Genomic DNA, 25,288 nt, shown 5'->3' with positions numbered 1-25,288 from the left:
CAAAAAACTAGCCGGGCGAAGTGGCGGGCGCCTGTAGTCCCAGCTACTTGGGAGGCTGAGGCAGGAGAATGGCGTGTACCTGGGAGGCGGAGCTTGCAGTGAGATGAGATCCGGCCACTGCACTCCAGCCTGGGCGACAGAGCATGACTCCATCTCAAAAAAAAAAAAAAAAAAAAAAAAAAAAAAAAAAAAAAAAAAAAAGAACCACCTGAGACTGAGTAATTTATTTGGAAAAAAAAAAAAAAAAAAAGAGGTTTAATTGACTCACAGTTCCACATGGCTGGAGAGGCCTCAGGAAACTTATAATCAAGGCAAAAGGCAAAGGGGAAGCAAGACACATCTTACATGATGGCAGGAGGGTCAGGGGCACAGGTGTGACATTTTTAAACCATCAAATCATGAGAGAACTCATTCACTATCATGAGAACAGCATGGGGGAAACTGCCCCCATGATCCAATCACCTCTCACCAGGTCCCTCCCTCAACACGTGGGGATTACAGTTTGAGACGAGATTTGGGTGGGGACACAGAGCCAAACCATATCAATCTCCTATGGGGATAATAGCAGAGCAGAGGAAAATCTCAGTGCTAAAGGAGGTAAGATTTCTTCATAATATACTCTACTGATGAGAGGGTATATTGCGTCAACTTCTTAACTTATACAGGTAACTGAGTGATGACACAAAGAAGCTAATGCTATTGAAAGAAAGTTTTTAATAATCACAATTTCCCCTGGTAATGGGAGGCATAGCTTGCCAAACAGGCTACCCAAAGCCTGTCATATGCATGGGTTCGAAAGCAGACAAACAGAAGAACTGGGACTATACCTGTATGACAATCGTGGTGTAAAGTAACTGGGTAGGAATGTTCCCTACTGGGTAGTAAGAGGAAACAGGCAGGTCAGGGTTAGTGGTTTGGAGGACTGTAATACGACTTCTGCCATGTCCACAAAAGCTAACTTGCAGTAAAGATGTAAATGACATTGGTTGTTAGTTTGGCCCAGTGATCCAGCAGGTTATGGAGAGGTTAGGAATAATCGATGTCAAATAGTCAACACATAATCTGAAAATATGACTAATACAGGAGGAAATGGCTCACATTCCAACGTTCATGATGCATGTTTTCATACTTCTTCCTGATTTTGTCAGCTTCCTTGTGCATGCTATAAATCGAGAATAATGAGTTTGCCCTTAAAAGGAGAACGGTTTCACAATATGTACCTGGTGCTTTACTGATAAGGTCAGTCCTTTTTTTGTGTATGTAGTTCTGGTATTAGTGACCTTCATTCATTAATTCATTTATAAAGTATTTATTAAAACCTACTATGTGTCAGACATTGTGCTAGATGCCAGCAATACAACAGACACAAAACATCACCCCTGTTTTCAAAAAGTCTCTTATCTAGCGAGAATAGAGATAAGCATAGAAGTGATTGGCGTATAGTTTGGTTAAGTGGTCAAACTTAGAAGAACAAAAATTAACATGTAGAGGCCTTTGTAAAAGTACTTTATGAGGATTGGTGCGGTTGGATCCAGATTATTATGGGCTTAATATTTGATGGTCATATAAAAGTAAAAACCTTAAAATTCTGATAGTTTTGGCTACACTCTCTCTCATTCATACAGTATATTTGTTTCCACAATATTGTTGATCAGTTGTAATCTCTCCTAATAGTGGTCTTGCTCATGCTAGTTTGAAGTCTTTCAAAAAGCTTACACAAGGCCGGGCGCGGTGGCTCAAGCCTGTAATCCCAGCACTTTGGGAGGCCGAGACGGGCGGATCATGAGGTCAGGAGATCGAGACCATCCTGGCTGACACGGTGAAACCCCGTCTCTACTAAAAAATACAAAAAACTAGCCGGGCGAGGTGGCGGGCGCCTGTAGTCCCAGATACTCGGGAGGCTGAGGCAGGAGAATGGCGTGAACCCGGGATGTGGAGCTTGCAGTGAGCCGAGATCTGGCCACTGCACTCCAGCCTGGGCGGCAGAGCGAGACTCCGTCTCAAAAAAAAAAAAAAAAAAAAAAAAAAAAAAAAAAAAAAAAGCTTACACAAAATGAGTCAACTATAACACAATATGAATCATAAAATATGTAAAGTGAAAGTACTACAGAAACACAAAAGAACTATTTTATGACTATGTCTTTTGCTTAGAAATGTAAGAAATCATCCCATATTTTTTATGAGTTTTTTGCAAGTCTCTGCACTAGGAGGTGAATAGATAGATTTTATTTCATCCTTCATTCATTTTAACCAGCTCACCTGGGTTGATATGTTTTGTAGTGCCTAGACCAGCTTGCTCTGCCTAATGTGCATGATTTTAGGTGGCCCTCACTGGTTATCACAGGACTTTCACTTTCAGCTCCAACATGTAAACAGTTTCAAAGTTGTCACTCCCATTATTCCAACAAGAAAAAGGCTGAACAAACTTGAAATCAACAAATTTTCAAGATGCATCAGAGAATTGAGGTAATAGGGCAAACCCCAGACTCGGGAGAGATTGGAGAATACAGAGATTCATAGCCAAATAGAAAGAATCACAGTCAAGATCAATTTAACAGGAACAGAACTGTTAGGCCACAAACTGGTGTGAATACTTAAATAGTAATTTTGATGAATTGCTGGAGACTAGTGTGAGAGTGACAATTCCTAGGGTTTCAGTCCTAGAGCGACTCCCACATTTTCACAGGTTTTACCTAACGGAGTCTCACTCTGTAAAGATTTTTTTGAAATCCTCCTATTTATGGCAAAGGAAAGAATAAAGTAACCATTTTGAATAAAATCCCAGGGCATTTTCCATAAGAAAGTCCTACTCTCAAGGAAATCTTTACCAGGTCCATATCTGAACTGGGAGAAGGCCAATTACCCAACTCCAGCTCCATTTAACCTTCTTACCTCATCTAAGCTAAGAAATATTCCTGAAAGGCAACAGCTCAGGGATGGAGACACACAAGAAGATTGAGTCACAATTATAGTATAATAGAACACTTCCACACACACACAGACACACATACACACACACACACACCCCTTACCATGACATCAACAGGACTGCTGTATAATAACAATGAATACAACTAAAGGAACTGCAGATCCTAAATAAAGCTCAGATCCTAAATAAAAAGGAATCTCTATGGAAACACAAAGACTACAGGGGATACAAAAACCAGGACTCTAGAGGAGTCTGAAGCTCTGGCTCCTACAGCCACAGCAAATATTGAAAACAGCCTACCTTCTAACCAGATTAACATAACTTCTTATGCCAAAGACCTATATACCTCAGTTCATGTCTGGCTTTCATTAAAAAAAAAAAAAAAAAAATACAAGGCATGATAAAAGGCAAAAAAAAGCACATCTGAAGAAACAAAGCAAGCATCAGAACCAAACTCAGATATGACACAGAATTATCAGATAGGGATGTCAAAATTACTTTGATTCTTATGTTAAGATCTCTAATGGAAAATATAAAAATAGATATGTAAGAACAGATGGATAATATAAGCAGAGAGATGGAAACTCCATGAAAAAAAAATGGAAAGAAAATTCTAGAGATCAAAAACCCTGTAACAGAAATGGAGAATGTCTTTGATATGCTCATTAAAAGACTGGACATGGCCAAGAAATGAATTAGAGAGCTTAACCAATTTCCCATTTAGAGAAAAAAAAAAGGGCAGCCTGCTGCCAGCACTCATTTAATTTTATATAAACACGATCTTTGAGGCTGAAGCAAATCTCAGTGATTTTCAATGTGAAAATAATGTATAAAAACTGTTTTTGGAGTTATTTCTAAAAAGAACTTGTCTCTAATCCTAACATAACAGAAATGTATATGATGATTACAGACAATCCTTGGGGCAAATGGAAACTGGGTTAAATATATGTCAATATAAACTTGCCATACTGAATATTCTAATTGCATATCCTCAATCAGCAACACCAGTTCATGGGCCCAGACAAAGAACTTAAAAGAAATGAACTGGACACAGATTTAGTGGTGAGAGAAAAGAAGAAAAAGCAAAATTGGCAATTAAGAGTATAATAAGGTTAAAAATTTGGGAAATAATATAAGATTAAATCAAGTAGGGGGGAAATGGTATTTATATGAATAATTTGTAAAAAAAGTTAAATGCACTAAGTAATTACACAAAATACTATGCTTCACTTCTTTGGAGAAATGAGCCTAAGCTAATCTCTCTTAGATGATAACGTCAAGGCATTACACTTTAGGCCATTGAAAAATATTCTGGATATATTATCTGTTGATGGCTATGAAACATTTTTTAATTTATTTTAATTCATGACATGTTGTTTCTGGCAGAGGAAGGAATAAAGTAACCATTTCGAAAAAAATCCCAGAGCATTTTCCATAATGAAGTTCTACTCTCAGAAGGAAACCTTTACCAGATCCAAACCTTCTCTCTCTCTCTCTTTCTCCCTCTCATTTCCTTTTTTTCCTTTTTGCGCTCTCTCTCCCATCTATTCCCTACCACCAAAGAAATCAGGGGTTTACCTTCATAAGACCATATCTCCTTTTCTCCTCTTTACTTTACATTTGTTGGGCTTTCAAATACTCAAAAGTCCTAATTTCTAGTTCTTCACAGTTAACAATAAAATCTTAATTATACATATAAAGACACTAAGAAAGAGATAAAATAGCCTCTTTAAGATTATACAACTGTAAATAGAAAAGCTAGGACTCAAAGCTAGTAGTCTTCATATAAAATTCATGTAATTTTTATCTTACTATGTTGCAGTTCATATCTGCAGGGTTACTCCTGCCACTTTATCATCCTAGTATCATATACCAAATGTAGATTTCAGTATGCATGACTAGCAGAAATGAATTTTGGGTTTTATGTTATGAAACTCCAATCAACCTGTGTAGCTTAGCTACCAAAGTCAAGTGTTTCTTGCTATTTTGAAAAAGGTTATTTAAATACTAAGTTTAACCCAAAATCCTTCTTGTACACTAAGACAGCCTAGATGACTCCTCCTCTATATAAAGGACTGGGCATGTTTAACATCACTAGGACGATGCTATTTAGAGTTTAGGAGAAGCTAGCAGGACACTTTGACCTGGTGCCATCCACATTCCAAACACACTCAACTATTTCACATAGACAGAAATATAGTTTTAACCCCTGAAGTAGTGGCCACATCTTTTCTCTCCTGAGGCTGAATTACGGATCCCTCACTTCTTATTTGAAACACATTTTTACCGCCCTTTGTTCTGCTCAACTCTTTACTTTTTATATTAAATTATTTATTTCAGTTAACTATATCACAATTTATAGCCTATATTTTTCAGTTCATCTTGCCCCAGGGTCCCGGAGAGTTTCTCTTATTCATTATTTTATAAAACACTCACTATATTCTATACCCTGCGCTCAGTGCTGTGTAGAAAATACAAACAAAGCTCAACTCTTGCCCAGAGAGGTCGAAATCTGCTAGAGAAAATGGGCATATGTATAGATAATGCTAGTACTGGAATATAGATTTCCTAAGAGAAACAGAAGAACTCAGAGTTTTTCCCCAAATGTTCTTATTTCCTTCACTTTAATATTTACTACCCTTAATGGTACCAAGCTTAATTTTACATGCAAACTTGTTTGGCTATTTCAGCTTCCGAAATTATTTAGTATAAAATGACCATAAATAAAAACCAAGTAACATTTTCAGTATTTCACTTCTTAACCAGAATAATCTTCATCCACATAAGGACATTACAGAGAGAAAGAAAACGTTTGCCATATAGACATCACATTTAAGCTTCGGAAATAGTTTAAATTAAAGAAATACTATTATCTCCTAAGCCCGGCCATTTAAACTCTACCAGAGAATCCTGGCATTGTTTTGCACATATTCAGTTCCTAAAATATGTGCAAATTAATTGAGTGTATTTAGTTTATACATATGTTGCTGCAATAGAACTTTAGAGTAATAAGTATAATTAACAAGAAAATAGCAGCAAGGCATAGAGAACCCTATAATTTCCACCCATTTGCTATTATCACCCATAAGAAATACCTCAAAATTCATTATCTCAAATTTTCATGAAACTAAGTGATTATAATTAAGAGCTCAGCAGCTCCTCCATTTGTTTGTTAAACAGGGTCTCATGAACCTCACTGAAAGAGGCATAATTTAAGAATGTTTTATTGGAAAAAATGTCAGGCTAAGCAGATTTTTACACCCAAAGTGTTCAGAAAACATACATACCATGTGCAAAAGATGAATAAATTAAACCTAAAAAGATAATGATGTTTCACTAATTTTAACTTCATTAACTATTAACTGCTACTAATATCTAAGATGTTCCTCCCTTTGAAAAATATGAGTATTTTCAAAAGAGGTCTGGACTCAGCAAAATTTGTGCATTGCATATTATTTGAGTTAACACACAATGCTTACAAAACTGGAAATTTTACAAAATAAAAATTCAAGGCTGAAATTCATCTATAAGACAATGGCCTTATTGGAGATTCATGACTAGTACTTTGAAATGCATATGGTCTTTCGTCACAACTCATCTCAGGTTTCAAGTGTCTTGTGTTTCTGAGGGTTGCTCCTGGACTATTCCAATATTCAGTAGATGCCATTGCCTCCATATTGTGATTGCTGTTAAGCTAAATACAAAACAGTCAAAGAAGGGACAGACCGGCAAGCACAATATTCAGGAAAGTGCATGATTAGAAATCATGGATGAGAAACAAAGAGGTAAAAATAACCTCTTTAAGGACATATATGTATATATATACACAAACAAATATACATGCACTTGGTAAAATGAAAAACCAAGGCTCAAAGCTATTAACCTGAATCCAAAATTCATATGACAGTCTCCTCAAAGATGGCTTCCAAAGATCTTTGCCATTTAGGATTTGCAAGTTTTTTTAATTCCTGCTCATATTGTGGCAAAGTTGGTCTTTGTGATCAATAGAATGTGGCAGAAATGATGGTATATCATTTCTGATAATAAGTGTTACCAAAAAAAAAAAAAAAACCACGGTCCCATCTTGGTTGCTCTCTCTCTCTCTCTCTCTCTCTCTCTGATTATTTAAACTGAGAGAAGCCAACTGTCCTGTCATGAGCAGCCCAGTAGAGAAGCCCATGTTGTAAGGAACCAAGGTCTTTAGCCAACAACAGCGTAAATGATCTTAAAAACAAAGCAGATCCTCCTGATCCAGTCAAGCCTTCAGATGACCAGCCCTGATCAGCTGCTTGACTGGAATCTCATCAGAAACCCTGAGCCAAAACTATGCAGTAGATTTCTGACCTGCAAAAACTATGAGATAATAAATATCTATCATTTTAAACTTCCAAGTTAAGGGAAAATTTGTTATGCAGCAATATATAACAAATAAGGTAACCACGGGCCAAATTTTAATAGAAAGCTCTAATAAATGTGCTGGGTGATGTTCATATTATATACTAATATTAGAAAAACAAGAGTTTTAAAGACAGAGCTGGATCGGTCTCCAGGGTACTGAGCCACGTGGGAAAACATGGACAAGAACCAGTATTTGCAGCCTTAAATTCAAGCTGGGGAAGTGAATTTGTTAAGTGGATTCTGATTATAAGAAAATAGATCTAAGTTTTATGTTCATAGGAGATGAGGAATCAGGCATGGAGAGGTGTAGACTAATCCTTTTGGAATAGCATTTCTAGGCCCTTTTGGAATGGGCCTAGAAATCTAAGCTTGTCTCACGCCAGGTCTCCCCCAGTTCATACTGTTATAGTCACAATGGCTTTCTACTGGTTTTTAGGAAAGGCCAAGCCTATTCCTGTCTCAGGACCTTTGAAAGACTCTTCAACCAGCTCTTAGCATAACAATCTCCTTTCCCAGCCACACTCTGAAAGTACATCCACATGCTGGTATTCCTCTCCCAAAATTTATTGCAATAATTTATATATTTATTTACTTGCTTCTTAACTGTTATTAAAAACTAATGAGGGCAGATGTATTTTCCCTTCTGTTCACTTCTGTATTCACTGAGCCTTGCATATTTCCTGGTATGTTGAAACTACTCAGAAAACAACTGTGGAATCTTATTAAAGTTCAGAACAGGTGATTCCTCACAACCAGGAGTTGCTAATCTCAAAATTGCTAATCTCAAAAATGGGGGGTATTTTTGCCCTTGGCCTGCTCTATAATACTTTATAGGAGCAAATGACATTAGCAGATCATGTGTTTCCCAAATTCTCCTGTGCTGAGGATTTCAAGGGAGTACTGTTTTCTCTAAGGTAAGGTAGTGGTTCTCAAATGGTAGTGAGTATCAGAACCATCTGAGGGGCTTGTTAAAACACAGATGGCTAAGCACCATCCCAGAGTTTCTGATTCAGTTGGTCTGGCATGGAGTTCCATGAATTTCTATTGCTAACAATTTCCCCAGTGATGCCAACGCTGCTGATGCAGTGATCACACTTGGAGAACCACTGATCCAAGGAACCTTCACCATACCCAGTAATATTTATATATGTTCTTTATTACTCCCATACTTGTTAAAATGGAGATAAGCAAATAGTAACATCATTTACGCAGCCACAACTTATGCTTTCTCCTTGTTAAACCTGGAAAAATTAATGGATCTCTGAAAAAGGAAGACGTGGAAAAAATGTAACTTTAAGCCAGGAAAAAAACGTTCACAGGTTATGTCATCTCTCAGTAAAATAAATAAAACTCATATTCCAAGAAAGTAGCTTACATAGAATTGGTGTCATGCCTCTTGGAAATGCCAACAAAAGACATCTGTGAGTTCTTCCATGACCAAATTGTGTGTGGGATTCGGAATTTGGGTAGACATGTGTTACAGAAAATTCCACACATTTCTTTAAAACCTATATTTCTATGTCTTAAAATTCTGGAGTTCTGTTCTAATTGTTACGGAGATTTTACTATTATTAAAATTTACGCATTATTCATCTTTAAGACCTTGGTCTTTAACACAATTTTTTATTTATTTATTTAGTGGGTTATTTTATATTTTAATTGATAAAATTGTATATTTTATATGGTATAAAATTAAAACAAAATTATAAATTTACAGTTATACTAAGACAGGAACATTGGGCACAGTAGAAGTGTGAGTAGGACCTATATTATATCAGTAATAAGTATAGTCTTAGACATGAACCACTAAGGATAATAAGGATAGTAATAATGATAATCTTATACACGAACCATTCTGTAAATGCCCATTGTTATTATTTCTGGGGTCTCTAAGGAGGACCAATATATAGCATACCTTTTCCCTTACAAATTCTGAAAAAAAGAAGAAAGGGAATCTGGTGGAGGCCAAAATCACTGTAATAAATAATAAAAACAAAATTAGAGTGGAGAGCTTAATGCGAGCAAAAAAAGCCTTTCATACAAAAAGAACCTGCTCAGGTTAAGATTTACTGGATAGAAGATTAGCAGATACTCACTCCTGGTTTAACCTTATCACAAACTTCCCGAAGATAAATCACTCTTTTACACTGGAGTAGAGTAATTAAAAAGATGGGAAGAAAACCAATGTTGCACCAGTTCAGTCCCCTCAGCAGGAAACATGAGAAGAGAGAGGTACCCCCACTACTGATACTTCTACTAATACTGTACTTTTCAGAGTAATTCATTTTTTTATTTGAAAAGACATTTCTGTGTTTAAAGGTTAAAAAAATCTGGCCTCAATAGTTCACACCATGATATTTGTTTCCCAAAAACTCCTTAGCATGTGTTCAAGGTTCCTCATGATCTCATCCCCATTTACATCTCTAATACCATGGCTCATCCTTGCTTTGTTCCTTCCTCAGGACCCAATGTCTCCTCCCATTCCAGGTCTCCTCACCAAGGAACTACAGAAAAGGTTGACTGACCTTCCCCAGGCTGAAGCATCTGTATGAGCCTCACGCTGCACAGTCCTACACTTCCTTAAAATAATAGATTTATACAAGTCCTCATGCCAGCTCCAATCTTGTGAGACTAAACCTCTATAGCAAGATCCAGAAACCAGAAGTAGAACATGTCTATCAACTGTGGTTCTGCCACATTGTCAAAGAGCTCACAATTTATTTCAAATATAAATCGTGAAAAGTTGACTAACAGTACTAGACTGTAACATCAATGCTTCTCTACTATTAATATTATACTGTGTAATGAAACATACTAATCTTATCAACATAAAGTCTGTTCCATGACATTAGCCCATTCTCCTATTTTCCAGTTTCCCGCTTCTCATATCTTGTATATTGCAAATTATTTTATGGGTTCTGCTTCATAATATTGTTATAACTGTTTTCTGTAATTTCAACATATTTTAGAACAAGATGAAAATTCATATTTTCTTCAAGCTCACATGGAATATTTGCCAAGATATATTATCTTCTGGACCATCAGACAAACTTTACCAAAGATAAACAATTGAAATCAAAAGCAAAAAGGTATGTTCTGTGACTATATTGAAACTGAACAAGAAAACAATACAGAAAGATATCAGAAACATTCTAAAATACTTGGAAATTTTAATAGAAAACAACTTCTAAATAACTATGAGTCAAAGATAAAATGTCTGGGAAAATTAGAAGGTATTTTAACTGTAAAATAAAATAAAAATACAAATAACATATCAAAATGTGTGAGAAGGAGATAGAGAAGTACTTAGAGAAAAATTTATAACATTAAAGATTCTAAACATTTAATAATTATAACATTAAATGTCCTAAACAGTTAATGTTATAAATGTATCAAGCAATCTAAAATTCCACATTAATAAACTAGAAAAAGAAGAACAAATTAAACACAAGCAGTCAGAGCAATGATACTACCAGCAGTAGAAATAGTAATCATAATAAATATTAGAGGGAAAAACCAATGAAATAAAAAACAGAAAACAGAGATCTGGTTCTTTGAAAAGGCTAATAGGCCGGGCGCGGTGGCTCAAGCCTGTAATCCCAGCACTTTGGGAGGCCGAGGCGGGCGGATCACAAGGTCAGGAGATCGAGACCACAGTGAAACCCCTCTCTACTAAAAATACAAAAAATTAGCCGGGCGCGGTGGCGGGCGCCTGTAGTCCCAGCTACTCAGGAGGCTGAGGCAGGAGAATGGCGGGAACCCGGGAGGCGGAGCTTGCAGTGAGCCGAGATCGCGCCACTGCACTCCAGCCTGGGCAACAGCGTGAGACTCCGTCTCAAAAAAAAAAAAAAAAAAAAAAAAAAAAAAGAAAAGGCTAATAAAATTAAAAAGCTTCTAGCCAGAATAACCAAAATAAATAAATAAATAAAAAGACACAAACTACCAATATCAGGAACAAAAAAGAGACTATTACTACATACCACATGGACATTAAAAGAACAATAAGGAATAAAAACTGTGAACAACATAATGCGGCTAAATTTAGCAACTTAAAAGGAATGTACCCATTCCTTAAAAATTGCAAACTACCAAAATACATTTATGAAGAAATAGGTAACCTGAATTTTTCTATATCTGTGAAATGAAATAAAATTGAATTAGTAATAAGGAAGTTTCCACAGGAAAATTTCAGGCCCAGACAGTTTTTAAAGGTGAGTCATTCCAGACACATAAGAAGGAAATAATACTAACACTACATAATATATTCCAGAAAGCAGAAAGAAAGGGGCCACTAGCCAACTCATCGGTCCAAGATTGCCCTGATACCAATGTAAGAAAAAAGACATCATTAGGAAATAAAACGACAGACCAATATTGCTCATGAACATATATGCAAAAAACCGCAACAGATATAGAGTTGAATTCTGCAATAGAGAGAGGTTAAAATACTGTTGCAGGCATCAGGAGAGTAGAGAGACCAGATGGGTGGAAAAGGAGAACTTTATTTAGATGGCCACTGGCTCAGCAAATTAATATCCGGAGGCTGAAGACAGGGCTTGACTTTTATTCGTGGAACCCAAGGAGGGTGGCTTGCCAGTGGCTTGAAACTTGTGGCACGGTGAAAGTGAGCTTACAGAAGCAGAACAAAGGCAGTTAATCAAACTGTGAAAGGTTCCTAACTCAGGCTTACATATGACTCTTGCTATGCAGACCAGGTGGCCGCTATCTAGGTTTGCTCAAGATGCCTGCACAGCCTTATCTCGTGTCCTTCGCTATGGTGCCCAGATGGCTGCAATCTAAGCTTGCTCAAGCATGTCTCATGACCTCTGCTGTGCTACTCAGATGAAAAACAGACTTCCAGACACTAGTTACAGAAAACAGGAAACCATAAACTCATAAAAACTTGCAGAGCAGGGTACAATCTCACAGAGAGGATTGGGATTCGAGGGGAAAACGGTTCATACTAAAGGAAAGAGGGAAAATTTGTTTTCCCTCACATCTCCTGCTTCAATATCACAACCAAATAGGATATATCCTAGGAATACAAACCTAGTTAAACATTTGTAAATCAAATATGTAACTAACAAACTAACAAAGAAAAAACAGTCATCAAAAAACAGAAAACGCATTTGACAAAAGTCAACATCATATTCTGGTTTCTCTTCAGATTGTATAAATCTTTTGCCTTTTACAGAAGTCAAAATCTATTCATAAGAAAAAGTCTTAGCAGCTAGGGATAGAAGGCAACTTCCTTAACCTGATAAAGGAAATCAAAAATTAACTGCAGGTATTATATTTAATGTGATAAGACTAAATGTTTTCTTTCTAAATCTGGAAATAAAGCAAGGATGTCTACCCTCAACCCTTCTACTCATCATCACACTGAAAGTCCTCATCAGCACATTAAGGTAAGAAAAAGAAATAAAAGTCATGTATATTAAAGAGGAAACAACAAGTGTCTTTTTTTTACATAAGAAATGATGGTCCAGGGCAAAAATTCAAAAGAAATTTTTTAAACTTCAAAAATGAATGAGTATGTTTATCAATATCATAGGCTATAAGATCAGTATCCTAAAGTATCTAAGCTAAAAATTGTAAACACAGAAAATAGAATCAAAGATCTAAGTAAATGAAAATATATATAATTATCATTGATTAGAAATATCAATATTGTTAAGATGTCAAATATTGCTGAACTGATCTATAAATTCAATACAATCTCAACCAATATCCCAGTAGAATTCTCTGTAGATATATACAAGGTGATTATAAAATATATGGACAAGTAAAGAAACTAAAATACAAAAATAAATTCTGAAAAAGAAGAGTACCATATGAAGACTACAACTACCTGATTTCAACACATAGTAAAAAATTTCAGAAATCAAGACAAGGTGGCATTTGTGAAAAGAGAGACAGATAGATCAATGGAATTGAAGAGGTCCAGAAACTGACATGAATATTGCCAATATTCCTTTTAAAAAGTTACAAAAGTAATTCAGTAAAGAAAGAATAGCCTATCATTAAACAAATAGTGCTGAAACAATTTGACATTCATAAGCAAGAAAAGAAAAAAGAAAAAAATCTTAACCTATACCTCACATCTTATATACAAAAATTAGCTCAAAATGGAACACAGGCATAAATCCACAAGTTTCATAGAAATATAAAACGTTTAGGAAAAGAATGTAGAGAAAATCTTTGTGGCCAAGATATTTTTAAGTACAACATCAAAATACAATCCATGAAAGAAAAAAATATATGCATTGACTATTATAAAAAATTAAAGCATCTTATGCTGTGAACAACTCTGTTAAGAGCAGAGAAAAACAAGCTATAGGTTACTAGGAAAATACATTTAAGTCCAATACCTGACAAAGCGCCTGGATGCAGAATATGTAAGGACCTCTCAAAACTCAATAATAAGAAAATAATACATATTTTTTAAACAGGCAAAATATTGAAAAGCGACTTCAGAAAGGAAGATATGTGAATGTCAAAAAATATATACAAAGATGATCAATATCCTTAGTCATGAGAAAAATAAAAATGAAAATCACAAGATATCGCTATACATACATTAGAATGCCTAAAATTAACAGCTAAAACATGATACCAAATTGTGCAGATGAAGTGTGGTGAACTCTCAGACATTGCTGGTATGAATGTAAAATGAAACATCCAGTTTGTAAAGCAGTTTGAACATTTCTTATGAAGTTAGACAAGAAAGTTCAGAATTTAGTGTCTAATGGAATGGTAAAAGGAAAACTAAGAAAGTAAAGACTCAAAATACATTTCAGTCACAAGTTACCATTAAGATATAGCAATAATACAGGAGTTTTGTAAAAATTACTTTTAGGCAGCTAGGAAGGGTAAAAGAGTTCTGGGTGGAATTTTCCTTTAATACAAAGCAGCCCCAAATCATTTCTTCTCTAACAGAAAACAGCCTGAAGAGTCAGGCATAAATATGCAAACTAGAAGCTTTTATATGTAAATGTAGGCAGCTGTACCAGGAAGCTAGGTACATTAAAAATGGTGTTTTCCTTGTCACCCCATGTGCTAGTATTGTAGTGACCACCAAGTAAAACCACATGTTCAGGCATCATGATGACTGCCAGGTAGAGGTCGCATTTACATAATAATAATAAAGACTAGTGTGGGAGGGCCAGTCTTTACACGGGCTATGTAAATGGTACACGTGGTCAAACCAATCCCCTGGGCCCTATGTAAATTAATCACCATCTCCTCAAGCCTCTGCCCAAAACAATTGCCTTCCACTCAAAAAAGAGACCTTCTCTCGGGTGACCCACTTCTCAGTATGAGGAAGCCTTTTCTCTCTCTATTTTTTTTGTCTATTAAACTTTCTGCTCCGAATTCCATTCCTCATGTGTGTCCACGTCCTGAATTATTTCTCAACAGATACAACGAACCAGGGTATGTACCCCAGACAATGAGCCACTTCAGCAAGATGTAATAGGAGAAACAGGAACTCAAGTCCTGTAGGCTTCCTCTTCCTTTAGGTGTCCTTGGCCACACTGTGCCTATGTTTTTATATCTACAAAGTAGAACTAATACTACAAGCCCCAAGAATGTAATAAGATTCAAATAAGTTAATCAATTTTAAATACTTTCAGAGGATTTTATAATCAAATATCGATTTATAATGCATATATGATTATACTGAAAAAGTTGAAACCCTCTTCAGAGTCACTTTGCAGGGGTTGGCGAAGCTGCTCCCATCACACGTACCGCTTACAGTCTACTGATGTTTAAGGATGGTCTCGGAGGTTGGGCCTGCTAGAATAAACTGAGTCCAACACCTCTACACAGTTATGTTCACCTGCGCTCTCTGATACCGGGAACAAGGTGGTGGGGTTTAGGGTGTTGCAAACTTCAATGGTTATGTGGGGGTTTTCACATAGCAAGCTTTGGTACTTAGTTAATCTAGCATTTGTTAACCAATGATGTCCTTTGGTATTTATTAAAGTTACCACAGCATGGGGGGGCCTTATATTCAGGTTTTGCCTAAGGGTTAGTTTATCTGCTTCTTGTGATAACGGGGCCTTTGCTGCCAGGGCCCTTAGACCTGGGGGCCAGCCTTTGGAAACTCTGTCTAGTTGTTTTGAGAGATAGGCCACTGGCCTTGGCCAGGCCCCACAGTCTGGGTTAAAACTCCAACTGTCACTTTTTCTCTTTCTGACACACAGAGTGTCAAGAGTTTTGTCAGGTCAGGTAGCCTCAGGGCTGGGGCCGACATGAGTTTTTCTTTTAACTCATGAAAAGCTCGTTGCTATTGGTTGTAATAGATGTAGTTTATCTAATCTACATTTTTATTAACTGTCACCTACTAAAGTATTGACTCAAATCCTGCAGCTATTTGATTTCAAGCTTTAAATTGATCTGGTATTCCTCATGGGACTCCAGTTGCATCTAAATAGACATGAGAGTTGAAAGACCCATAAGGGGCTTCTCTCGCTTTATTATGTCTTATTATTATTTTTTTCCTTCTGGTTGATGAAATGCCAGGGTGAAAGGGATAACCAATTGGACTAAAGTACAAGTGCCACTCCAGTTATTCAGCAGAGTGCCTAGTAAAGGTCCACCACAATACCACCACACATCCGCTCAGGGATGAACAAGGGCTGACTGATTGATAAGCTCTTGAAAATTCTTAAGCTCACTGCATCCTTTCAAGTCTCCAAGGAATGCTAAGTTTCCTCTTAGCACGAAGTGAGAGGCACGAAGTGAACTTAGTGTTGGGAGATAGAAGCTGGATGGCCCTCGGAGGCTGACCCGCAGGGACTTTAGGATATAGCAGAGAGAGCTTGGCATGACTTATTACTCCAGGCTGTAGAATCCTGGAAAAGAGCTACCATGCAGCCTACGCCTGGTCCACTGGAGGACCACCTTAGTGGAAGGGGGACAATCTGGGCCTCTGGCCTGCCATGTGCACAAGCATAACAATTGCTTTTGTTTAATGTGCAGATGGAATATTTGATCAATTTTAACGAGGCATTTGCATCTTGGTATCCTGTCTTAATTGCTAAAGTTTGTTTTCAGTCTTTCACTTCTATAGTCCTCTAGTAAAATGAATGTATGGTTTTAGGGAAATTACAAAAACCAGTTGGGGCAGTCCATCCTTGCTCTTTAGTGGTCCACAGAACATTGGACCAACTATGGCATAAAAGCTGTACATCGGGGGGTAACACTCCTGGTTGGCACTGGGGTCTTTATTGAAATCTCCCCGGATTAAATGGTCCTAGTTTACAAATGTCTAGTCTGAGGAGAGTCAGGAGGGACAGAAGTACTTTTTTTGAAGTAGAAAGCTGTCTTTGACTTGGCAAGTCCTCACAGGGTATGACAAAGCAAGCATTAAATGCAATAGTCTGAGGCGAAATTGACTTGGTTATATTAATAACTAGATGGTCTGCAATAGAATGAGGCAAGAAAAAAGAGTAATAGAATAGACTAAAAGAGTTAAATTTTTCTTAGCTTTAGTTTGGTAGGGTTTTTGTCAGGCCTCTGAGCCCAAGCCAAGCCATCGCATCCCCTGTGACTTGCATGTATATGCCCAGATGGCCTGAAGTAACTGAAGAATCACAAAAGAAGTGAAAATGCCCTGCCCCACCTTAACTGATGACATTCCACCACAAAAGAAGTGAAAATGGCCAGTGCCTGTCTTAAGTGATGACATTATCTTGTGAAATTCCTTCTCCTGGCTCATCCTGACTCAAAAAGCTACCCCACTGAGCACCCTGTGACTCCCACTCCTGCCCGCCAGAGAACAACCCCCCTTTGACTGCAATTTTCTTTTACCTACCCAAATCCTATAAAATGGCCTCACCCCTATCTCCCTGTGCTGACTCTATTTTCGGACTCAGCCTGCCTGCACCCAGGTGAAATAAACAGCCTTATTGCTCACACAAAGCCTGTTTGGTGGTCTCTTCACACAGACGCGCATGACAGTTTTCCCCTGGGACTATGGCCCGCGACTCTGGAGGGGTTGGCGCTCTCTTGACTCGGGTGTGATGAGTCCATCTTTTTTTTTTTTTTTTTTTTTGCTGTAGGAACATTAGTCTTGGTGGTTAGCAACACAAGGTAGGGTCCTTCCCAGGCTGGCTCGAGTTTTTCTTCTTTCTACCTTTAGATGAGCATATGATCTTCAGGCTGGTGTTGGTTTACTGGAAATTCTAGGGGTGGTACATATGCTAAAAGACTTTTAGTTTTTGTTTTTTTTTTCTTTTGTGAGAAAAGAAAGTAGAAGATAAACCAAGTATATAATTTTTAAGAAATGGACCTTTTGTTTTAAATGTGAGGACCTTGGCAGTGGACTTTATAGTCCTTAGTGCCTTTTTACTGAGGAATTTCCTTTAGCACCTATTTTTATTAGTTTTTAAACCAAAGAAAGCCAAATACCATTTTACATTTAACAATGCTTCTTGTATGATTTGTATACCAGATAAGCTAAATTTTATCTTTATATTAGTGTGTTATTAATGTTAAACCTAATTTTAATAAAACCTTGTGGACATATTTTTTTATTTAATTTTTAATGTTTGACCATAAGGTAAGATTTTATAGACTCTTATTAATCTTTTATAATTTTTGCTAAAGAGCAGGTTGGTGCTTTAAGAAAAACCTGTTATGCTTTTAATGTCCAGTTCACAGAAAAACTGGATGATACTTCTTTAACTGTAGCTAATATGTTTACACACAGAATATTCTTTACAATTAACGTTTTGAAACTTGCTTAAACCTTCAAAACAATAATTTTTTAAAATGTACATTCTTATGCCTCCTTATAATTCTTTTACCAAAGATATATTTTACTTTTCTTATACACCTTGCATATAAACTTTTTTTTTTTTTCAATAGTTTTACATTCAGGAGGCCTAGTTACTTTTAAATTATACAACATTTTTTGCATAAATTCTTTTTTTTAACACACATTTTTTATAATCTTTTTTTTCCGACTTTTACAGGCAATTTTTTGACATGCCTTAACTTTCTGACTTATTACAAACATTTCTTTAAACAACCAGTTAATTTATTTCAGCACACGAATTTACCATATAACACTCTTTTTACATAAATTCCGCCCCCCCCTTTTTTTTTTTTTTTTTTTTAACAGGAGGAAGGCCTCTGCTTTCGGGATACGCCCTTGTTTACACTGACAACAAAGTGGTATTGGAGTGTTACAGAGTTACAGAAAATACCTTCAATTATCAAGTACAGGTTTTAAATTTACCTTGGCTTTTAAAGGAATAGGGTACACTTTTTTTTTCTTAACTACTTGTATATCTCTTTTTTTCTCTCTGTCTCTCTCTGACTTTCCTTTTGCCTCTGTCTCTTCCTCTCTCTCTCTGTCTCTTTCTCTCTCTCCTTGACTCCCTCTTTGTCTCTTCCTCTCTCTCTCTCTTTGCCTCTTCTCCTCTCTGTCTCTTTCCTTTCTCTCTGTTGCTCTTTCCTTGCCTCCGCCAGCCACTTATGCTGTTGTTCTCTCAACCGCCGTGTGTTGGGGGCGGGGATCTAAAACAAGCTGGTCTGGGTTCCTTGGCTTACAGGCTACCTTGTGCCATACCTTTGAAACAAGGGACCTATCCAGGCTTCATTCTAATGACCAACCTACCTCTAATGTTGGCCAGTCTATCTTACACAAAGTTTTAAGTTTTCCTGGTGTCACATACTCCATAGTCTCCCTTAAATCCTTTTTTTGAAAATTTTCAACATAGTTCCTAGTGGGGTGGGCTTACTTTGTGCCTCACCCATGTTTCCTCTAGACCAACCATGCTGACACCACATGCACACCACAAAACAAAGAACGGGTAAAAAGGGCACACACACACTTGTAGTTTACACCAAACCAAAATCAAAACCAAAATCAGAGTATCCAGAAATCTAAGCCAGGTCAAAACCAAAACCAAAGTATCAAGCAATCCAAGTCAAGTCAGAAACAAAAACCAAAGTGCCAGTACAGGAACACTGTGAGTGATCAGGCCACGCCTCCACTCAAATGGAGTAGGCAAGTTCCCAAGACCAGTCCGGTCAAGCAATTCAAACCAAGTCAAAACAAAAACCAAAATGCCGATAAAGGCACACCATGGGTGATCAGGCCACGCTTCCACTCAAATGGAGTAGGCAAGTTCCCAAGACCAGTCAAAACAAAAACCAAAGTGCCGATAAATGCACACCATGGGTGTTCAGGCCACGCTTCCACTCCAATGGAGTGGACAAGTTTCAAAGACTAGTCTTACCAAGTTTTAGATGTCCAGACTCCAAGTGCCCATTCCTTCCTGGTGTTCAGCCACTGAGTTGATCCTCCACAGGGGCCTGCCACACACTGCTCTGGCAAGTCGTCCCACTGGGGGTAATGCTTACCGGGGAGTGCTCTCAGGATCCGCGTAGCTCGGGCTGGTCGGAGTCCCTCGCAGGGATGTTCCACAGGGCAGGCTTAAGCCGCCTAAGGAGATGCCTCCACCATCCACCATTCACCTCGTTTCCTGGTCAGGCAACCAAGAAATGTAGCAGGACAAGTGGCAGACAAAACTCCTCAGACACTGAGTTACAGAGGGAAGGGGTTTATTCAGCCCGGGGCATTGGCAAGACTTCAGTCTCAAGAGCCGAGCTCTCCGAGTGAGCAATTCCTGTCCCTTTTAAGGGCTCACAACTCTAAGGGGGTGCACGTGAGAGGGTCGTGATTGATTGAGCAAGCAGGGGGCACGTGACTGGGGGCTGCGTGCACGGGTAATTAGATCGGAACAAAACAAGATAGGGATTTTCACAGTGCATTTCTATACAATGCCTGTAACAGAACCAATTAGGTCAGGGGTCCATCTTTAACTACCAGGCCCAGGGTGTGGCGCCGGGCTGTCTGCCTGTGGATTTCATTTCTTTTAGTTTTTAGTTCTTCTTTCTTTGGAGGTAGAAATTGGGCATAAGATAATATGAGGGGTGGTCTCCTCCCTCAGTATAGAGGGATTCTTTGTCATGACATGTAATTAATTCTATTCAATTTCATATTGTTTACCTGCCAACTTTTCTCTTTTGATTTAGTGTATGTGTGTGCATGTGAATGTTTGTGTGTTCATGTGTGTGTGTGTTTATATCTGAATGCATCTTCAGTCATGGTACTGCTACTGGAAAAAAATAAGCAGCTGAATTTCTGCATACCATGACACTATGAAACTAAATGTTCTTATATCTTCTATCTACCTGTTGTGAAAATAAAGCAAATTTTCTATATTTAGACTGCAAAGTAAAATACAGTGGAAGAAATAAAATGAATAAAGTGGAAGAAAAGAAAGAAATGTAGTTTATATAGATCATGTCAGTGGCAAAGATGAAGGAACAGAAAAGCAAGGGACAGTTGATAAGAGAAGAAAGACATTTAGTCAAACAACAGAGCTTGTGAAAAAAATTATATAAAATTAACAGAGAGAAAACTTTATTATATCTATTACACCTTTCTAACAATGTCTATGAATAACTAATGTAACATTTTTAAAGACTTTAAAATGCTGCATCAATTAGAAAATGTAAAAATAGATTGGACAAATAATCGGAGATGAATCATGAAGACGAATCTTTCCTTCAACCTCCAGATCTTATCCCTTTTGAAGATTACTTTACGGCGTGAAAACTGGGGCCCCGAAATCACTAAGCTAAAGGGAAAAGTCAAAGTGGGAACTACTTAGGGCAAACCTGCCTCTCGTTCTATGAAAAGCCACCTTCTGCTCACTGAGATAAATCTGTATCTGATTGCCTCCTTTGGAGAGGCTAACAGAAACTCAAAGGAATGCAACCATTTGTCTCTTATCTACCCATGATCTGAAAGGCCCTCCCTACTTCGAGTCTTCCTGCCTTGCTTTGAGTTGTCCCGCTTTTCCAGACTAAACCAATGTTCATCTTGTATATGTTGATTGTCTCATTTCTCCCTAGCATATGTTTCATGTCTCATGTCTCCCTAAAATGCAAAACCAAACTGTGCTCTTATCACCTTGGAAACATGTTGTCAGGACCTCCTGAAGTTGTGTCATGGGCGTGTGTCCTCAACCTTGGCAAAATAAACTTTCTAAATTAACTGAGACCTGTCTCAGATTTTCGGGATTCACGATGGTAACTGCTTTTCAGTTAGTAAACTTAAGCTGCAAGCTTTCTTCATCAGTGGTTCAGTTAACATATGTTCTGTATCCTAAGTTTATTTTAAATGCAAAATTTCCTCCCCAAAAGTTTTCTTTGTAATTTTATCTTAGCTAAAACAGTGTCCTCTTAGATGAAATTAGTATTTTATTTCTCATTTCACAGTGAGAAATAGCTTTCTCCTAATTAAGTCAGTTTCTTGATTTCAAGATTAATCTCATTTATCTAATCCTAAATTAGTTTAAAATTAATCACTACAAATAAAATGAAATTTAATTAAAAACCAATTTAACCAGTTCTTGAAGATTCATTAAAATCTCCAAGCTAGATTTCACACTACAATACAATAAAATTTTTGGTCAGTGACACTCAAGTGATATTATACTTCAGTGTACCCAAAAAATAAAAATTAAAAATTGGGCAGCAATGCACCTGCTTAATAATAAATATCATAGCTTCAAGGTATTTAATCTCTAAGTAAACAAGAGTGCAAATTATTTTAACTGATGAACATTTAAGTCCGTGTCCGATTACAATATCCCACCCAAGTCCCTCTTTTTTTTTTTTTAAATGCTATGTATATTTTCACTATTAGGCAAAGTGACATAGTCTGGCTGTGTCCCAACCAAATCTCACCTTGAACTGTAATAGTCCCTATGTGTCAAGGGTGAGGCCAGGTGGAGATAATTGAACTCTGGGGGTGATTTCCCCCATACTATTCTCATGTTAGTGAACAAGTCTCATGAGATCTGATGGTTTTACAAATGGGAGTTCCCCTGCACAAGCTCTCTTGCCTGGTGCCATGTAAAACAAGCCTCATTAGCCTTCGCCATGACTGTGAGACCTCCCTAGCAATGTGGAACTGCGAGTCCATTAAACCTCTTTTTCGTTATAAATTACCCAGTCTCAGGTATGTCTTTATTAACAGCGTGAGAACAGACTAACACACAAGGTATTGGATATAAATAAGGTTTACCCTAAAGGACTTTATAATCTGTTTGGAAGATATGACCTACACATGGAAATTCAGAAAGCAAGAGCAAAATTAAAATTAAAGAAATAGGAAAGGCAGTATTGTAAAATAAGTGGCAGAGAAAGGGTAAGAAGCTAGAAAGGGTAAAAGAGTTCTGGGTGGAATTTTCCTTTAATAAAAAGCAGCCCCAAACCATTGCTTCTCTACCAGAAAGCAGCCTGAAGAGTCAGGCATAAATAGGCAAACTAGAAGCTTTTATACATAAATAGTGGCAGCTGTACCTGAAAGCCAGGTACATTCAGTATGGCGTTTCCCACTCTCTTTTCCTTGTCACCACGTGTGCCAGTATCATGGCGGCCTCCAGATAATACCACACCGTGCATGCACCATGGCAGAGCTCCAGGTAGAGGCACATTTGCATGATAAAAGACTAGGATGGGAGGGCCAGGCTTTTCACAGGCTATGTAAATGGCACACCTGGTCAAACCAATTCCCCCCTCCACAGCCCTGGTAAATCAATCACTGCCTCCTCAAGCCTCTGTACAAAATCAATTGCATTCCATCCCAAACAAAAACATTTGAGTTCAAAGAAGAGATCCAACTGACCTGGAGTGTTACAAGGACACATGTAGTATGCCAGCGTTTGTGCTATATGCTGGGAACACAAAAGAATAAGACATATCTTTCTCTGCTAGGTACTTGAAGTCTAGTTAATGAACTAGAAAATGTGATCTGAGCTGAATCTAAAAGTATATGTGTAATTTAAATATGTATACAAAAGAGAGAGGCGCCTTGCAAACATGAAGAATGGGGAAGGAGAGTAGTGTTTTTGAACAACTATGGGCTCGGCACTGGACATATCTCACTTTCATCTCCACAATACTGCAAAGTCATTACTACCATTATCCCCTTTTTCTAATGAGAAGACAAGTTAAAACAAGTGAAAGAACTTGCCACAAATTATTCAGCTTATAAAGTGGCAGAGGTAATATCATAATTTGAGCCTACCTGGCTACAAATCCCCTCTCACAGGTATAAATACTAAGAGGGGACTCCTTCTCCACACGTTTTATGTAAGCAGAAAGTTTGTAGTCACCTCTCTTGGGTACAAGTCTGTGATTATAAAATCCCAAATCTCCTATATTACTTGTGTATTCATTTCTTTTAATTATTGTATAACAAATTACCATAAATTTAACATTTTAAAATACATTGCTTATTTATTAATTTTATATTTATTTTATTTATTTATATATTTTTTTGAGATGGAGTCTTACACTACTGGAATGCAGTGGCACGGTATCAGCTCACTGCAACCTCCGCCTCCTGGATTCAAGTGATTCTTTTGCCTCCGCCTCACAAGTACCTGGGATTATAGGCAGATGCCACCATGTCCAGCTAATTTTTTAATATTTTTGTAAAGACAAGGTTTCACCATGTTGGCCAGGCTGGTCTTGAACTCCTGACCTAAAGTGATTCTCTTGCCTCAGCCTACCAAAGTGCTGGGATTACAGGCATGAGCCACTGTGCCTGGCCCAACACTTTAAAATACTCCATTTATGTGAGTCAGGAGTCTGGGAACATAACTGGGTTCTTTGTTGAGGGTCTCACTGGCTGCAATCAATGTGTCAACCAAGCTACAATCTCATTTGAAATTAAGGGTACTCTTCCAAGTTCTTGTGGTTGTTGCCAGAATTTAATTTATTACAATCGTAGCACTGAGGCCCTCAGCTCCTAGAAGCTGCCTTCAGTTCCCTGCCACGTGGCATTCTCCATGGTAGTTCACATCTTAGCTGCTTGTTTCTTCAAGGTCAGCAGGAGAGTTTGTCACTCAGAGAAGGCCCAGTCATTTTGTCAAGGGTTTTCACCTGATCTCTCCTGATAACCTCCCTTTTGATACTTCTAAACCACTGGTTTGGGGACCTTAACTATATATGCAAAATTTCTTTACCTTATGCCATGTAACATAACCTAATCAACGGGCTGATATTTCATCTCATTTGCCCTGTTCTACTTATAAGCCGCAAGTCAAGGACCCTGCTCACATTTAGGAGAAGGGGGTTATACAACATTATAAATACTAAAAGGCAAGGATAATGGGAGGTCACCTTAGGGTCTGTCTGCCACACTTTCCTTCACAACTTTGTGCATGCTATCCTTCAGTGTTTCTCTGCAGAGTAAATACAGGAAGAAGAGCAATAAAGGATCATTCTGGATGCATAACTCCTGCTTGTCAACCTTTCACTAGAAAGTAGGGATGAAAGAAGGAAATAGGAAGCATTTACCAAAGGCAGGTATCAGGTAACAACTGTGTTTTTAAGTCCTATACTTGAAACTTGGACACTGAGCAGATCCCAGACATCATCTAATGAAGCTCTTATCACACAAGTACTGTAGCATATGAATTGAGCATCATTTGAAGCCCCAGAGATTAGAATGCCACTAGACATAATGCTACGTGGATTCAAAAGCCGTAATGGTGAAAACAGTTTGAACTCCCTACGTCTACTAGAAGAGATAGCAAACGAGTAGCTGCTCTTTAGATAACTGGTTTTATTATTAATATTTTATGGGTTTTCCAGTGAAGACCAGAGAACTTGCTAGACAAATTCTAAAAGAGCTGTAACACTGGATAACTTGTTTTGATGGAGGCCTGTGGGAGAGAAATCGGGAACGGTTGGTTGATTTGGAAAGAAAATTCACGTACTGGATGATCAAGTCATATGAAGCTTATATATATTAAACAATGTTTGAGTCTCTAGTGTGACTAATGAGGAGCCCTAGAGGATATTTTCCAACATTCACTGGCTCAGTGCATGTCTGTTACCACAGCTTAAGTGAATCCAAAC

The 25,288-nt window shown here is 37.7% G+C and overlaps 1 long non-coding RNA gene and 1 other non-coding gene across 2 annotated transcripts in view; both read right to left on the bottom strand.

Annotated features, from left to right (window-relative positions):
- LOC135970614 (uncharacterized) overlaps window positions 1-19,955 on the bottom strand; it is a 517,474-nt gene extending 497,519 nt beyond the window's left edge. Inside the window, exon 1 of the long non-coding RNA XR_010586388.2 lies at window positions 19,582-19,955. This is a non-coding gene — a long non-coding RNA (uncharacterized lncRNA). The remainder of the gene's footprint in view (window positions 1-19,581) is intronic.
- Window positions 19,956-25,008: 5,053 nt separating this feature from the next.
- On the bottom strand, window positions 25,009-25,070 carry LOC123573202 (U7 small nuclear RNA). Its single transcript, XR_006697933.1, has one exon. It is a non-coding gene; the product is annotated as a U7 small nuclear RNA (small nuclear RNA).
- Between the last annotated feature and the right edge of the window lie 218 nt (window positions 25,071-25,288).

The sequence above is a fragment of the Macaca fascicularis genome, chromosome 4 (assembly GCF_037993035.2).
Source record: "Macaca fascicularis isolate 582-1 chromosome 4, T2T-MFA8v1.1".
In the NCBI taxonomy this organism is placed as follows: Eukaryota; Metazoa; Chordata; class Mammalia; order Primates; family Cercopithecidae; genus Macaca; species Macaca fascicularis.
The sequence above is the reverse complement of the archived record's forward strand: the minus strand, read 5'-3'. Positions and strand labels throughout refer to the sequence as shown.